Source organism: Seriola dumerili, unplaced genomic scaffold (assembly GCF_002260705.1).
Source record: "Seriola dumerili isolate Sdu_G_001 unplaced genomic scaffold, Sdu_1.0 BDQW01000110.1, whole genome shotgun sequence".
Lineage (NCBI taxonomy): Eukaryota > Metazoa > Chordata > Actinopteri > Carangiformes > Carangidae > Seriola > Seriola dumerili.
This window is the reverse complement of record NW_019174365.1, coordinates 3,295,827-3,313,758: the sequence shown is the minus strand read 5'-3', so window position 1 is coordinate 3,313,758 and position 17,932 is coordinate 3,295,827. Positions and strand designations below refer to the sequence as shown.

At 40.2% G+C, this 17,932-nt stretch overlaps 1 long non-coding RNA gene across 1 annotated transcript; it reads right to left on the bottom strand.

Annotated features, from left to right (window-relative positions):
* Positions 1–264: 264 nt before the first annotated feature.
* LOC111223525 lies at positions 265–2,827 on the bottom strand. The gene is made up of 3 exons (XR_002665177.1): positions 2,692–2,827; positions 2,082–2,175; positions 265–555 (listed from the first exon to the last, which is right to left on the bottom strand). It is a non-coding gene; the product is annotated as an uncharacterized LOC111223525 (long non-coding RNA).
* Positions 2,828–17,932: the final 15,105 nt, after the last annotated feature.

Below are 17,932 nucleotides of genomic sequence, written 5' to 3'. Positions count from 1 at the left end.
GTGAAACAGAAGGACAATGGCTGGATCTCTGGTAATGACCATTAAAGCATCAGTTAAATTTAGCCAGTGGTTCTGCTGCATGAATTGGAGGTATGAAGGCAATTATTGTATATTAATTCAACATCACAGCTCAATGAATTTCAGCAATGTCCCTATGATTACTAAAGAAGAAATGCAAGCCTGTTTCTCCAGGTGAGATGACTAGAGCCACTCTGTAGATCAGTCTCAGTATTATCACGGTGGATTACACACAAAACACTAATGTAGTTCATAAACAACAGGAAATTTATTATCTGTAAATGTCATTGTCTACATTTGCAGTATAGTTAGTCAGTAAAAACACTCAAAGGAACTATTTTCTCCAAACACTTTACTTTTATCAATATTTCTTACAAAAAAAGAAACAAATGAACATCCTCAAATCTCTTTCGGTGGTGTGTGGTCAACCAGTCATGTTCAAATATTAATGTCCATATCCAATGTCATCGCATACTGAAAGGCCTTGACAGCCGCTACGACGTCTCCATTTTGTAACCATGTTTTTCCAGCTCTGCTCTATAGGGAGGAAAAGGAAAATAGAAAGATCAAGTCAGTAGACATGATTACAGGTGGGTGGTTGAGGCATAAGTACCCTCTATTGATTGTGAGAACCATTAAGAGACGGGAGTGAAAAAATATATAACTATTGCATGATGCATGTAGCTATGGATTTGATAATATATATATATATATATATATAGCAGCTGTGCCCTTTAACAATAATGATATCTTTAAGAAACAACTTAATAGCATAGCTGTCATAATTGACCTAAATAAAACAATAGCATATTACTGTCTAAAGTGTACTCAAATAAAAACAGACCAGCCACTTATCTATCAAGTTATTGATTATTCAATAAGTGTGAGAGTAAACCTTTGAAGCAGAAAAGATCCTGTGATGATAAAATTGATGTATAATGCACAATTCTATTGACGCTGCTAAATTTAAGATTATGTCACCCTTTGACACTGGTCACTGTATTTGTCTAACATCTGGCTACTTTTGTTTTTTCAAGGTGTTAATAGCAAAATGTTACAAACAAACAAAACAAAAGAAAAGAAAAATAATGCAAAAAAACAAAGAAAACCAAATGGAACATTGGATACTATAACTTCCACATTTAAAGATGCTGTATAGAGTCCATGTTCTACGGTTGGAGTTGTATATTAGAGAACACTTTCCTACATCTTTAAATAGACATGCTATGCTATGCACTGGTAATTCAATTCTCAGTTGCATTTGGAGTATATTTCAAGATCTTATAAAATATGAGTCATAATTGTAGCTGTTGACACACTGACTACTGCTGAAAATATTAGAAAAAAAGAAATGGATTACCAAATGATAACATTATGTTTATATTCTATCAATACAACTCCTATGACAGTAAAAAAAAAAAAAAAATCCAAATTACTTCTAGACAATAGTTTGCTTACAGGCCTGAGCACAACAGATCAGTGAGGTGATCTCTTAGTGTAGTTCTTTGGAAAATACCTCTCCAAACCGAAGGAAAAGTGATTTAACATTACCTGAAACTATATACTGGGACTGTATTATTCCTCCAATGCTTGCTTTTTTATTCACACACCCGTTTGTTAATAAGACTTATTTTAAGAAAAACTAAAGTGTGACAAATCCAACTATGTCCCCTCAGTACTGAGACAGGACACAGAAAATATTGTATAAACAAATTAATCAAGAGTAGCTAATGGCACTGTAAAATATTGAAAAAAAGACATGATGTATAGTTATTCCTAAACAGTAGTACAACCAGTTGAAAGGAAAGAGTCTCAATGTCTCTGTAATTACATCCACATAACCACTTTGAGCAGTGAGTCTCATTTTGTGTATTTTATGTACAGCTATTTGGCCAGTGTGAATGGCATAAGAAAGTCATCTCACAACCAAGATTGACATAAATAATTAAGGTAATTAGAGTATTTATTGTTATAATCCAAACCAGCTACGTGCTGAATACACTAACAGGGTACAGGGGGTGGGGTGTAGCTACAAATTGCTGATTCAGGTATTTTCTATTTACCTCAGCTGATTTGAGAAGTCATCTTCTACGTTGTCATCATCCCAGTTGTCTTCCCAAACATGAGCATCTTCATCTTCATCCAGCCCCGTCCAATCTGGGGATTATACAATGGAATCAAATAATCAGCAACATTAAAGTACAAAGCAAAGAAATTATTTTTATAATCTTAGACTGAAGCAGACAATTAAGTCAGTTGAATCTCAAACTCAAGGTGTGGAAGTCTTCTCAAACTGTTTACCTGAGTGGATAACACTTTAGCTTGTTGGCTTGAAGCTACATTACCGGTAGGCTAGATAGCTAGCAAACGTTAGTAAAAGAACCAAACTACATACGCTGTAAAATATGCTTAGAAGTAGCTGTGAAATATATAAAACACAATTGCTAACACATTAAATGACAATGAGCTCGATGAGTTAACTAATTTAGCCAGCTAAATCAGATAGCTGTGGCGTGTCACTAGCAACTTTGCTAGCTAATGCTAACGCTAACATGGCCTTGCTAGCTGAGTCACTGCTGCAGGGCCCTGGTACCGAAACATCCAACAGTTATTGACGTTCGCTAAGAAGAAAACAAGGGCAATATGACTTTAATTAATACGTGTATTACTTACCCTCGGCTGGGAATTCTTCAAACTCATCATCCTCCTCCAGTAAACCAAGGTCCACGGTCTGCTTCTTGTCTGACATGTTTGCTGTCCTGTCGCTGTGTTGCTGTTTGTGAATGAACGGCTCTCATACGCAGGAATAGCGCGGACGTCGAAGCGGTTCAAGCGGGTAGAGACTGCGTTCACTGCGCAGGACAGCGCAGTAATCACCACGCTTCACAGCAAGTGGAGGTAAGGCAATTTTGTCTATGTGGCACTTTTCATTACAATTCAGCTTAGTGTGGTCTACATTAAAATGCATGTGCACTTAGATAGAGTAAAGTACAAATGTGCAAATAGAGTAAAGAACCCACATTCACCGCCCAGACAATACTGACACAGACACTATCAGACAGGCACATGCAGCAATCATCAAGCTGGATAAAATATTAAAGTTTTTAAACAGGGCATTGCAGTTGTCGAACTTGGTTGGTATGAATATATGATTATTCAAATGAGCTTGGGACATATACCTCTAATTTTCCATAGCCTATCTTTTACAAGTTATAAAAGCTTCCTTATTTAAAGTTCTGAGTCCAAAATAACTAATGTTCCTGACTTGCTCCCTGTAAGTCCTACAACATAACAATGTTAGGTATTACTATTCTTATGTTTCATAGACAAAGTGACTCAATTGTAAATAAAATTCTTTGGCATTTAGGACTAAGTATCAGTCAGTCTTATCTTTAGTTAAAATAATTCTGGACATCCAGAAGCCTTAGTGATGTCTGTTTGATGTGCACTTTAAAATTAACTATAATAAATGGACTAAATATCCCCTGAAGTCCCTTGCCTTGTGAAAAGTTTGTGTATTTCTATGACTGTTGTTGTACCTCTTTGTTGTAGATGAAGACATTTAAAAAAAAAAGTATGCTGGCCAGACCCTTCATCAGTATAGTGCCTCATAGATATAGCTAAGGCTAATGTGAAGCATCTGTTTGTTTCCCTGTTTTCAGCATGGATGGTTTTCAATAACAGTGGTTTGACATTGAAAAGGTGGAGCAATGCTTAGAAAATACTTGCAAATATTTTGGAAAACAGAACACTCTTTTTCTCTGAATTTTTACCTCTATGTTTCTCTCTCTCTCCCAGACACACCACAAAAGCCTTGTGCAGCCCTCTCTTTCCTCAAAACATATGCACTCAAGTCAGTCACATTTCGGCAAAGATTTTTCATATAGGAACAAATGCACATTGTAACCCATGTGGCCTGCTCCAATAATGAAGCGTTAGCCACAGCTTAGGATGTATTTTAGATAAATGAGAGCGCACATTTACCACAAAACCACTCGTACCACAATGAAAATTGCTCTGCAGCTGTCATATGTTGACAGATGGAGCAAACCTCAACTTAGGCTGTGCGTACTTATTCTATTTTCAAATTATTTTGTAATCATCCTAAGCCTTTACACATGACAATGCCACAACATTTGCAGGGAAGGGGAACTAGACAGGGAGAGAGGCTGCAGGAAGTAAATGCCACTGTGTTTAAATGGCCTCATTCCAGTTAGAAAGACATGGGATTTAACTAAAGGAGAAGATCCTGCGCACACATTGGAAAAAAAATCCACTAATTAAAAAGACTGAAAATACTGTTTTCATTAGAAGTAATGGATGAAGGCAGAGGTGACATTCTGGATATTTTTGTATCACCCCACAATTGACAGAGTACCTATCATATAATTGCTTTTAGTAATAAATTGCTCTCAGAGCCAGACTTATAAACATTTTTGGTGTGTACCACCATTATCTTTTATTGTCTCCTCTATAAATACTGAATATCTATATATATATAGTTTTAGATATATTTATCTATCTGTTTATATAATACTACTGTATTTGCTACCAGTGAAAAGTTATATAACACCACCATTTTCCAGTTTTTATTGATATTTCAGCAGTTCAAATCCAGTGAATAACCTTAAATGGTACAAACATAAGCAGTAAACTGCCCAAGGTCAAAAAAAGAAAAAAAAATTTAGGTAATTAAAAACTGAAAAAAAGCCAATTGGTTAATTTACACCTTTCCTGCAGCAATGGAAGTAAATGAAGCTTTGAATGTAAATCCAAACAATTCAGGTGCCCCAGCTTTTGTTGAAGACTTACAAACTATCTGTCAGTCAAAAGGGATCATTAGGACCATACTTTACTGCAGGAAGCAGTACTGTATATTGCTAAAAGGATGGTGAGAAAAAGACAAGTACCAAGAGAAGGCAAACTTTTTGGTCAGGGGTTCATCCTACAGTAAGATAATGGGCCAAAACATTAGAAGAACAGAACTCCACAATGGCTTCACCTGATGAAAGACCAGCACAGTCTCCAGACTTCAGCCCCATGGAGCTGGGTTGGGATGAACTGGAGAAGGTGAAAGCAAAGCAAACTATAAGTGCAGCACATTTGTGGGAACTTCTGCAACAGTGTTGGGATGAACTTTCTGAACAATATTTGATTTAAATTGTAATTAGAATGCCATAAGTGCGTTTAGAAAAAAAAAATAATTTAACAAGATTTCATAATTCCTTATTATTAAAATCTCCAATTATTTATTTGTTCTATGCTTTAATTTCAGAAACAGTGAGACACTGAATTATGTAAATTTAAATAACAGCTGGAAAAATGGAGGTGTTTTAAAACATTTGACTGGTAGTGTATATATGATGTAACTTCAATGGAATGACTTTAAGATTTATCATACTGGAAAGAGTTTATAATCAGAAAAGGTTGTATCAATCGTTAGCTATGATATCGTTAGCATTTATGGACATCTCTACCAATTGGTTGAGCATGTTATTAAAAAAATGTAAAAAATCTGATTGACTTTTCTTGAGACATGCATTTACAGCACTCTGTAAAGGAAACCACATGGAAAGGTATGGATTCCTTGGTCTAATACACTTCAACAGGGTGCTAGTGACGATCAGTCAGGTTAAGTGACAACCAATTTTTCAACAAGATGTCACAACTTAAAATATGCTCTAAAAAATGGTAGAGAAGACCATTAAAGGGTTAAAGATACTATAACATTGAAGTGTTGGGCGTCATCAAAGTTAATTAGGCTATAAGCTATAATGGCAGGAGGAGAGGCAATTTCATTCACGTCTTCACTTATGGAGAGATTGGTTTATGAATGATGGTCTGTCGCCGCATCACTCAGTCTCAGGTGTAGGTGAAGCCCTGGGAAGTCGCTGCAATGTCCACCCAGCATACCTGAGGCTGCAGTTACACTGAGTCTGGCGCCTGGAGTCTCCCTGCTCAGGGAAAGTAGGAGGAGGTGGCGGGGGCTAGGGGTGGGGTGGGGGGGTGGGTGGGCTCATAGACGGGAGATACAACATGGCTCACGCAGACAGACTCCACTACAACTTGTGTCTGAGAAGCCGCATCACATTTCTGTCCTTTCACAAAGCCCTCTGGGAAAAGGACAGGCTGGCAGCCGCTGTAAGTGCACCAAAAGAGACAGACAGTGGACACAGAGGACGACTCCAACCGAAGCCTGCCCAGCCAGTCTGACAGTCTGCCACCCCCCCTCCCCTTCCACAACCGCATGGCTCTTTAAAACAGGCCCGGGTCATGATATGGCCTTCAGGCGGTGCGCTGCGAGAGGTAAATGGATGGAAATGGGTGGAGATTTGAGAGAGAAGAGAGAAGTGTGTGTGTGTGTGTGTGTGTGTGTGTCACCAAACAATCCAGATCACCTCCCAAAGATAAGAGACAAGACCTCTTCTCCCACATGTCAGAGAAAGTGACAGTGCATAGGAAGACAGTTGGCTGTCTGCTGTGTTGTCTAGCTGTATACTTGCCATAGGTTACCTGCGGACACTTTGTCAACCCCCACCCCCCTGCAATTATACTTTTCATTATCATTTTTCCTGCTTTAAAATTGAGCCTTCCTATGATGCCACTCAAAACTGAGCATGTGTATACCTTAGAAAGTTTGGTTTGAGTTTAATTTTCTTCTCAGAGCTGTGAGGTATTAAGGCTGCAAGGTAACGAGATACATGAGCTTAAAGAAAATGCCATAAGACATACAAGAGAGTGATCATCATGGATTAAGGGGACTTAACCATCCAATTAATGAGTCAAATCCAAGAAAAAACATGTAAGCTTTGCTCCTAGGAAATCTGCAGACAGAGTGATATGCTTCCAGGATATGTCTGTCAAGATGCTGTATTAAATTTAATCCCAGCCATTCAGTAAGTCTACTCCATTGTGTGTTGTGTGGAAACCCCGTCTCTCTTTTCATATGAATCCTTACACCAGTATAGAGAACAGTGAATATTGATCATTTCTTGCGAAAACTTTAAATCCTGTAGGCATGAAGTAAATTTCAAAATGAAAAAAAGAAAGATTCCTTCTCTGTTTGTTTTGCTTTACAGATCCATTTTTCTTTGGGGTCTCATAGATGTCTGTCATGACGAATTTAAGTTTCATATTTTCCTCCCTGTCCGTCTTGAAAAGCTCTGTCATCTTGGGCTTGAGGTACAGTTTGCCAAGAGGCTAATGGCCCTTTATGACAGTACAATCTGATGCCTGTCCCGGCTAGCCTCCAGGTAATCCTGTCCACCTCGGCGGCTTAGCCCTGCTCAGGCTTAAGTTGCATATTTTGTTTTTATCAGGACACTGCTGATAAATGCTATCAGCGAGGGAGAAATGAAATATGGGGGGTCTAGCTCCATTTTGCCTGAGCCCCTAGTTGAAATCTAGAGTTGAGGAACAATGACACCTCTATTGGCGGATCTAGACTGTCTATAGACCTGGAATAAACTGAATATTATTTACAATATTTGTAATATTTCTTTGCCTAGACAGTTGAATTTTCTAACCAACTATGATTGTGGTACAAATTCCACTTACAGGCCACGTAAACTGCATTCGATTTTTAATTTCTTTGCATAAATGCATGATAATCCCACCGCTCAAAACACTTTCAATCACAATTACAGCAGGTGTACTTTTAGACCCCCAAAATATCATTTAATAAAATCATAAAATTACATGCTAATTTATTTCCAGTAAAGTGTGCTAATAGTGCACTACCTCTGTGTCCATGGTCCAATGCCATGGACCTATACTGTACGTGAAAAGCACTCACACACTCTTACCATAGGTGATAACCCCCTCTGTGAAAAGCACTCTTATTGGAAGTACCCATTATCTGCAAAGTCTATCCTCATGCTGACACTAAGTCATTAGCTTAAGCTGTCCTCTGTGTAAAATCATAGTTAATTTCTTTGCCAATGGTGCATGGTGAATTGAAACATATTTTCATTGACTGCTGCAAATGAATTACAGATGAATTAAGCGAGGAAATCCACAGATATAAAATATTACACACATGTATATAAGTATATTGAAATTATAGTGCTCTATGATTTATAATTTCCCTCACAATTGTTTTAGTTCATTAATCATTTTTTGTAGAAAAATAATAATGATACAGTTCTTATCATTTAGGAAGCTAGATATGAAAGTAAAGTGATACATGTTCTCTCGCCATCTGCTTATTGAGCCTTTGCTGATTTAAGCCTAAAGTGCATCTATTGTACTGTGATACGTCCCAAGATCAGCGCTACAAAGGGGCTTTGTGAGAGATGACACATGTGACATGTCCAGTGAGAAATGCTGGCTACCTGGATTTCTAACCTTTTTGCTTTGAAAAGTCTTTAGTCGTCCGCCAGTGCCAGTGCACCCAACAAATACGTCTTCCCCCATCCAGACTTTATACACTCCTTCAATGTTTTTGTCTACTTTAAGAGGATCATTATATAGTTTGTTGCGTCCATATCTATCTCATTACCCACATCTGTCTTTTCTCCCATTTTTCTCCCTCTCCCTCACCCTAGTCATTTTCTATTTCTCTATCTATCTCGTACAGAAACAGACACACCTCCCTCTCTCTCTCCAGTTATAGTTATGGTATGTCAAAGTGTGCGTGTCCCACACAGTGGGGGATTCAGTGAATGAGTGACAAGACCTGCTCTGCTCTTCTCTGACACCTGTCAGAGCCTCATCTGTCATCTGTGTGCAGAGATGGAAATGAGCAGGAGTGACACAACATGCCAGAGGTGATGGTGATGGCTCACCCCTCTCCGCCAGCCTCTAAATCAATTGCACAGCTCGCAGCTCGTGTGCTGGCTGGGTAACAATAATTATCTACTCTAACTTTCAGATGAATCTTATTTGTAGCGCAGTGATGTCACACCACTCAGACATTTGAGTTGCGATGCTGTGGATGTGGCGTGGGAATTGTGCATTATGTGTCGATCTGCACGTTTGATCATCTTTAATTGCAAAATAAGTTTGGATTTAAGGCGGATACATCAATCTGCATACATGCCTATGGACACTGGTCATTTTTGCTTTTTCTCTTTTGCTAGGCTGTCCCCATAAGCAATAAAATGTACCATTACTCAATTTAATACACTGAGGGATTTTGCTGTTACAGCCTCACGTGGTCTGGTATGACCAGTAGCTTATGTTGGCTAATATTAGCAATATTATATTGCTAATATTGCTGACTTAATGACTATTCTCTGTTCCTCTATGCTATTGTTAATATAGCTAAGCATTTTAGCTAAATGTTGAATAGTAGTTCAAATGTTAAATTGTTTATCATTTTGAATTAGCCTCTATTGTCATTTGTGGCCACTGTTTAGAGAAAGTTCCATAGTTTGATTTTACACTGACAGGTGATACCAACAGCACATTGATCCATCTGCAACTGTAACACAATCCAACTCTTTTCATTGTTGATTTGCTATAATCTCTAGCTGGCTAACTCCGCACAATTTAGTTGTGCTGAATTCCCTGCACCTAATCCCCAACATGTGGCCATCCCTAGTCCCGGAAAAGTCTGTGATTGGTCTGATTGATAAATGAAGCTCTCCTTATGCTTTTGGGCGTCCGTTCGTGGGGGCCTCTGTGGGTCTGGACTATGTCCAGGAAACCTGGGACAGCCACTTATTAAGTAGTTAGACCCTCAAAACGAGGCTGCAGACAGGGACCGCTGGTGGTCACCTGGACTTGGATTTAGCTTTGGCATCCCTCAGCCATCAGTCGGGTCTCGGGGTCTGACTGTGGTTTCATGTTGTGAATGAGACACAATCCTTTCCTTTGCACTAAAGTCAAGGGTCGTGTGTTTGTTGAGCCTGGTCAGGTAAAGAGATGTAATTATTAGCACTTTATCAAAACAACCAGGCAAACATCAACTGTTTGTTTTTTTTTGAATTTGTATGTTAACAATCTAGCTTTGTCCACAAGAAAGGACACTGTGAAGTCTACATTTTTAATTAAGATTTTTCAGTCCTTGTTAACTTTACCCCCTTGGTATCAGATTAAATTTCCTTCACAGGTATTGTTTTTGTATTGAGGAAGCTAATGATGAAACAGAGAGGAAGATATGCAACACTAGGCTTGAACCCCCCCCCCCCTTTTGGTAAAGTCATTACTGTTTCTTAATTGTTTCTTCTCCTTCAATTATTTTTTTTCACTAAAAATTCACAGTGTGTGTGTTCATTATCAATTTCACAAGATTCAGGGGGGAAACAGAAAAAAAAAAGAAAGATCTTAAATTAAGCATAGAGTAAGGCCACAATACATCCCACATGCATAGTCACATACTTGGTCACATACACTGAATTTAGACAAGGGAACAACTGTTAAAGACACGTATGATTTAACATTTAAGCCAGATTGTGTCCTCCCACCACAACAAAACACCACAGTTCCCACACACTTTGCCAGTCTGCATTTTCAAATTGCTGTAACAGCCAGCGGTAACAGTAAAAAGTCAGTTTAGCACTGAAGTCCAGGCAGGCATAAAACCAAAAATGTTTTCTTGAGTATATGGCCATGGGCGAGGTTTAAATGGCTCAGCCAATGATGTGGCGCTGCAGTATCGGGGCAGAGCACCCTGTGTAGAGCCCAGATGAAACACTAGGAGGTGAAAGGGAAAGTGGTGATTTGTCATTAAGACTTTTCAAAGAAAGGCCAAAGCCAAGGGTAAATTCATGCTTGTTATAATTTCACCCCAATCGCTCCCCCATGCCCCTAAACACATTCTTCTTCTAGGTATCCAAAGAACGCCACACAAGTTGCAACTGGAAGTACATGATTAAATACCGAAATATCACATCGCTCACAATGCCAGAAATGCTTTTGTAATGTTGCCATAAATTTTCTGCTTGCATTTTCATTCAATCATATTGACAGAAATATTTTTAAACATTAATTGTTATAACCAGTCTCTGTTTAATGAGACGCAATTCACTCCAGTATCTTTTCAGCAGTATTTGCATTAATGTTTGTCATGCAATATGTTTGGCAGCTGCCTCACACTGTGTGTAATCTATTTTGGCTTTGAATGCGAGCTGTTTCTGGGCTCATTAATACTGAGAGAAGGTGAGGAAAGCCTTTTTCAGTGTGACTGCCAGGTACAGTTTCTCTTGGCCCGTGTAGCATTTGTAAAACATGCTCTCATAAAACCGAAATCAAACGCTCCAATTCTTGAATGGGATGTTGGAAAATTATTTACAGGCAAATAAAGTTGCGTGCGACCATGTAAAAAGCCGCCCAGTTTTTTGGGGTATGTTTCTGTTTAGCAGAAATCATTTTCACTCCAAAATTTGGAAGTGTCGACTGTGATTTGCTGCAGACTCTTGTTAATCTCTTGCACACACTTGAGCGCTGATCATCTAAATTTAACACAACTCGTGCCCAAACTGCAGCTACATGATTTTGTTATTATTATTATGTGTGTGTGTGTGTGTGTGTGTGTGTGTGTGAAGGGGGAGATACATGACCATTTTACTTAAAGAATTCAGAGAAGCCATGCTGCTCAATACCTTCCCGCCTGCACACACAGACACACACAGATGTGCATCATCACTGGTTGATTGTTGGTGACCTTGGCTGATTGAACTGGTAAAGGGCAGCCAGTTGTGCAGCTGGGGCCCACTGTCTGGCCGTCCAGGGCAGTGGGGTGCTAAGAGGAGAAATGGTAGCGTGACTGCGAGGGACCGCCAAGCAGCCACATCATGACCCCAGCAGACACACTCCCAAGTCTGCGCACTGTGCTGCACTTGTTCCCCTGGCAGAGACGACAGAGACAAAAGAGCAAGGAACTTCCCCAGACCTTCATTTGGGGTGTTTGGACAACTCTAAGGCCCCCACAGTGCCCCCAGGGGCCTCTCAGCTGGCCTGGAGAGTGAGAGCAATGAAGAAATAAAGCAAAGCAGTGAACATTGAGCAATTAAGAAGGGAAGTGTGTGTCTGCAACTGTGTGTATGTGTGTTATGAGCTATGGGGTGATGAGGAATCCATGACATCATTGTTACAGGGAATTTATAAAAGGCATTTGTCATATCTTTAGCCACAGTAATTCAGGTCTCCAGTTAGGATTTACAAAATAATGAAAAGTAATTTAAGTGAAAAAGCTGCAATGTCTGTCTTTTTGCATATTATGAGATGACATGAATTTGAAAGATAAATCTTGCCTCTGTTTTATTAGTTTGGGAAAAGCCTTCCGTTTTATCGACCGTGTCTATGACTTTTATGGACATATAAAGTCTGTCCTACTCTATTATTATCGCTCAAGTATACAGGAAGCATACATAAAATCAAATATTTGCGTAGTTAATGTGAGCAGGATAGCCATATCCAATGTTTTATAGAACTATGACTCATGGTTTCTCCATTGTATGTTTATTTGTTTGTTTATTTGTTGGCCACATATTTTGGTGGGTAATGACCCACCCCAGCGAAACACATAAAGCAAAAGGGGAAACATTTGTAATGGCGCAATGCACAGCTTATTTTTCCAGCCAAAGTAATGGCCAAAACAGTGAATAAAACAAGGTGCTACTCTTGCAAACAGAACCCAAAGTATCACTCAAGAAAAACAAAAGTGAGCCATGTCCCATGCCTGTCAAAAGTAGTTCAATTATCCTCATATGGAAGGACAGAGAGAAAACAACTGTAAACTTTTTAGTAAAGAGGCTGTTGTGAGTGGAGACGTCGAGGCTTCAAGGAAGTAGTTGCAAGGGTGAGTCAAAGAGTCATCAAAAGAGGTTTTTTGCAAAGGGGGAGAGACAAAGAGACGAAAGGTTTGGGTGTAGTTACATGAACGCAACTTGGCCTCGTTGGATGACAAATTGTCCGGCACTGGGACAGGACGGTTCAGCCAGCTGGTTGGCCCCATCGGCGGGTTGATTGATGGTGTTGATGTTCTAAATCGGCCGCCAACACACCGAGTACAGGACTCATAATAGCGCAGCTTTAGATTGGCCCTGGAGATAGCAGGAAGTGGATGGGGGGATGCAAGGAGGGGGGACTGCAGGGGAAAAAGGACACGTTCCCATGCATGCGTGCCTATGGGATATGAGGTTCCGAAACTGCAGCTGCTGATTTAAAGAGTCCGACAATCTGCTAAAGTTTAGACAGGAGAATATGTGTGATCAACTTTGGTTACAATTAATTGAATACTAATGGTGTTCTGTATGGTCGTATCAGCCAAGCATCTACCTCAGATCATGCTCAGTCATGTCTCAACAAAATACATGCAGGGTCATCATGGCTTAGACAAAAAAGCCAAAGGTCAAGGCGCCATCATTCCTGTCAAACAGACGTCAGCAACGGTGCTCTCATGTCCACAATCTTCTGACAAACCCATCTACAAGATGAGGGTGAGGGGGTTTAGTGGTGCAACTTCCCACTAATTGTAACAGGAGCCCCTTTATCATAGTTTTCAGGCTCTCTGAATAACAAACTGTACCTTTGATCAAGAGCAAGGCAGTCTGGGATTGTGTGGGAGGTTCTCAGATCTTGACACACGCAAAGGGGAAACACGGGGCAGCTCATGGTTATACTGGATCACTTCCACCATCATTGCAAAGCAAAATGAGATTTTTTCTAAAGGTTCAGATTGTGTTGGAGTAATTTTAACATAAGATTATAGTTCATTACTAGCAAAGTTAATGGCACCCACCCACCTGCCTAAAAATATGATGGAGAACCTGGTCTTTTAGTTCAGAGTGAGTTATTTAATCAAAATCAAAATGCTTGTCTGCAGCTGTCAACTAAACATTTTACACCAGTAAATTTCCCCTTTTCATGCAAAAAAAGTATTAGTAGCCACTAACTTCAAAGAATACCACATGCCTAAAAGGCTAAAGCTAATTCAGTGGCATTTTATTGCTGCAGTTTCTTTCACACGTAAAGCTGCAGAATCAATTTTCCCACCACACACAAACACACCCGTGTGCATGCAGGTATTTTATAGTAGTTTCCCAAAAATCCTCTCATGTAGTTAAAGTGCGCACTTTTTAAACGCTTTTAACTCTGTGAAGAGACGATAAAGAGTTTACAATGATGTAACTTTGAGTTGACCTGTTCAGTGAAACACCTCTTCTCTTCCATTATGTGAACATCCACAGCTGAGAATAATAAGTATTGAAAAAAACAGTAACAATGCACACTGTACACTGCAACAGTGTGAAGAGGTGATCCCCTGGCTCTAATGAAATAAAATCTAGCTGATTCTGGGATGTAATAAAATTATAGGAATTTTAAAACTACAGCAGCCTTAATCGTGGCTGATTGCTTGACACTAAAGGGCAAAAAGGATAGGAACTTCAGAGCTTTTATTCTGAAACCTTTGCTTGTTCATCTGTCAAATTTTGACCTGTTCATCTTTCTTTCAAAGTGACAGAAAAGTGCATTATTTTAAAATACAAAGGGACTATCGTCTGCAAAGAGGTGTCTATCATATCAAGTATTATGATTTCTGAAACCATCTTTATCAAGCATGACAATATCTTTGTGATTCTAAGATATACTGTCCAAAAGGTGTGAGGACACATTACTTCTTAACTATTTAGTGAGTAAGTAGACAGTTCTCTCCAAATTGGGTTACACCCAGGACGGCCTTTTATGCAGCCTCAACTTCTGCTACTGAGTCTATTCATTAGCTCTTGTAAAATGCCAGAGAAGACAGAATATCTCTGGCTGGCTGGTTGGAGGAAGATAATGGGCGTGAAGCCAGGGAGTCGTCTGTATGAGCTGTTGTTGGGCCGACGTCTTTCTGGCCTTGGGCCGCTTGGAGTGGCGTCTATGAACCAGTCCTATTGTTTCCACTCTTACATGCACAGACATAGACCTACACACACACACACACACACACACACACACACACACACACACACAACACAGCACACACACATAATGGCCAGTCACGTGTGCTTGCACATACACCAAGTGTATGCCTAGAACCAAGTCTCATTCAGTGAATTATAGTTCTCAACTAAATGTATGTGGACAGTGTCGGTTAGGTTACTTGAAAATGAAGTCATTAGTTGATTACTTATTATGCATTTAAAATATAATTACAATGTTTTACTAATTACTCATCAGCAAAAGTGCAATGACTTGCATTACTTGTTACATAACTTTCGATTACTGCTCAGCTCCACCAATGATGCCTTTAAATAACTCCAAAGCCTCCAAACACACACATCACACCTTCTGTATGTAACACATGTAGAAATGGAAAACATTATGGCATTACAGCGTGACAAGAAGACAGTCTGCATTTTGAAGACATTAACTCTGTGCGTAGCCCCTGTGACCGCTGAAGCTTCACGTACGGAACAAAAACCAGGCAACACCTAAATTTAGCTTTAGCAGTGGCTAGCTAGCTGGACATCGCATGTAAATAGTGGGAGACACATTTCTCTTCTTTCAGCCGAGGCCAACCTCCTCCATACACCTCCAGCTCCTGCACCATGCTGACTTGCCCCTGACCAGTATCTTTACTACACAGAGACGAAATTAACATCAAAAACATCAAGGCCTCGATCCCTTCCATGAATGAAAAAGTAATCACATTAAAACAATTTAAATCTAAATAAATCACATGCTGCTTATTTCATATTTATTCTGTGATTCTACTCTAGACAGAGTAGCCTGTTCACTGCAATGCCAGCACTGGTCTAAATGTATATTCTGATCATATCTGCGAAACATTCACTGTCAACGTGTTTCATTTCTTTACCCTACTCCTGGCAACTAAAGCAAGACTGAGGTTTTTATGGTTATGTTTGGGCACCCTTAACCACTTAAGGGTGCAGTTAAGGGTGCCTATGTTTAGAAACGAAAGGCAGGACGTGGATGCAGGTCTCTGTTGCCAAATTCCTGTGCTTCGTCTAATTTGGCAAAGCAAATCAGTTCATATATAAACATCTTTTGTAGGAGATAGACTTGGAATATGTCACCTTGTTATCTTAATGGAATTCATACACTTTTTAAAATGTTAAACATTAGGCCAGAATCAGTACTATCATGTTGGCAAGCAAACAAATGAATAAACTGACACTGTCCAATCCATGGCACAACCCCCCCCACACACACACGCACTCACGCACGCACGCACGCACGCACACACACACACCTACACTCTCACACACTCTCTTCTCTACTGTTCTCTCTTTTCAGAAGGCTTTGCAACCACCCGGAGTATGATCCACTCTTTTGGACATGTGTGCAGAGGTGTAATTTTCACCCTTTCCTCCTGAATTAGGACAGCCCCCCCCCCCCCCTCCAGTTACACACACGGCACGCACACACACACACACACACACACACACACACACACACACACACACACACTAGATTCTTGGATAATTTTGGTCACTTTTCACCCTTGGCAGACTAGTGCTGTACAAATGACAGAGGCAGAGCAGGCCTTGCAGCTGTGTTTCTGAGACCTCACCCACCCCCTAAGAGGTGTACACAACACACACACACACACACACTTGTTCGCACATACTACCTACTGGCACAGCAGTGGAAAAAAAGACCACCTCACTATTATATTCTGTGACTAGTGTGTGTGCGTGTGTGTGTGTGTACATGCTTGAGCGTGTGTGTGTGTATTTGATTGTCTCTTTCTCCTTTATCTCGTTCTCCCCATGTCTCTCTCTCTGCCCCCTCCCTCTCCCTTTCTTGTCCTCCTCCTCTCGGATCCTTCTTCCTCGCCATGATTTCACAGACCTCCACTTACTCCATTGTGCCGAGAAACAAAAAATAAAAGAAACACAATCGCCCTGTCCTCTTTCTCATCTTAATAAGCAGCTCCAAGTTTGATAATTACACGTTCAGCCCGCCGCATGAGTTTCTATGCAGTGTTCACATCAGGGAGAAAGCCATTGACTCCGCTGTTGAGGGGAGCAACTATTAGGAATGACTGACAACTGTCCCCCTCCCCCTTTGGTTGGGGAGGCTGTAAAAGTGAGAACAGCGCCGATCAATTCTGTCTCCTCGTTAGGGAGTGTGTCCCTGAAAGCCACCATGTAACCATCGGAGCAGCCAGCGGACCACATACGTTGCAAGGCCCATAATCCATTCCATAACCTATCGCCATGTGCTGCCGATTAATGGGGTTTCTGCGGAGCAAGCGCCGAGGAGACGGCCAGACTGAGGGTTTTCTTCTGTGGCGGAAGCCAATCTGTTTAGGATTAGGGGAATAACTGGTGTGGCTGACACCGAGGCATCCAACGTGCAGGGCTAAGGAGAAGAGAAGGGAGGAGGAGAGAGAAAAGAGGAAGGAGTGTAGTGAATGTGTTGACAGGGAGCTGATTGTGTTTTGGCAGGGGTCTGGTTATTGGTGATGGTTTGAATCTATAAATGTTGATTGTCTTGGGAGTCCAAAATCTGAGAGCCATCTGTGGTTGTTTAGTCAATTCCATTGCACCATATTTAGAAAATGTCTTAATTTTTGGTATGAAATTCTGTTGTTAATTTCCATTTTTGTTGATTATTGTAACGTCCAGGGATTCATAATTAACATAATGTATATATAATAATGTAATAATAAATAAACAGTTTTGAGCATCATCTCATCCAAGATGATCAAAATAAAGGAAACACTGTTCTCCTCCCTTCTGTTTCCAGGCTGTTTGAAGCACAGACATACCTTATCTGACTCCTCCACACAGAGAGGCCTTCTTTTGTGAACCAGTGGCCCACTCAGCCATTATGATGGCAATCTTGATGATTAAAGACCCGTGGAACAAACTGGGCTACCTGTTGCCATGATGTCATGTCTAGTCTAGAGCAACTGCAATGATTAAGATTTAAGGCCATTAGAGAACTTTACTGGATGCTGTTTGTGGAAAAATATCAATTAGCTCTTGGCTACGAAGAAGCGGTTTATGTT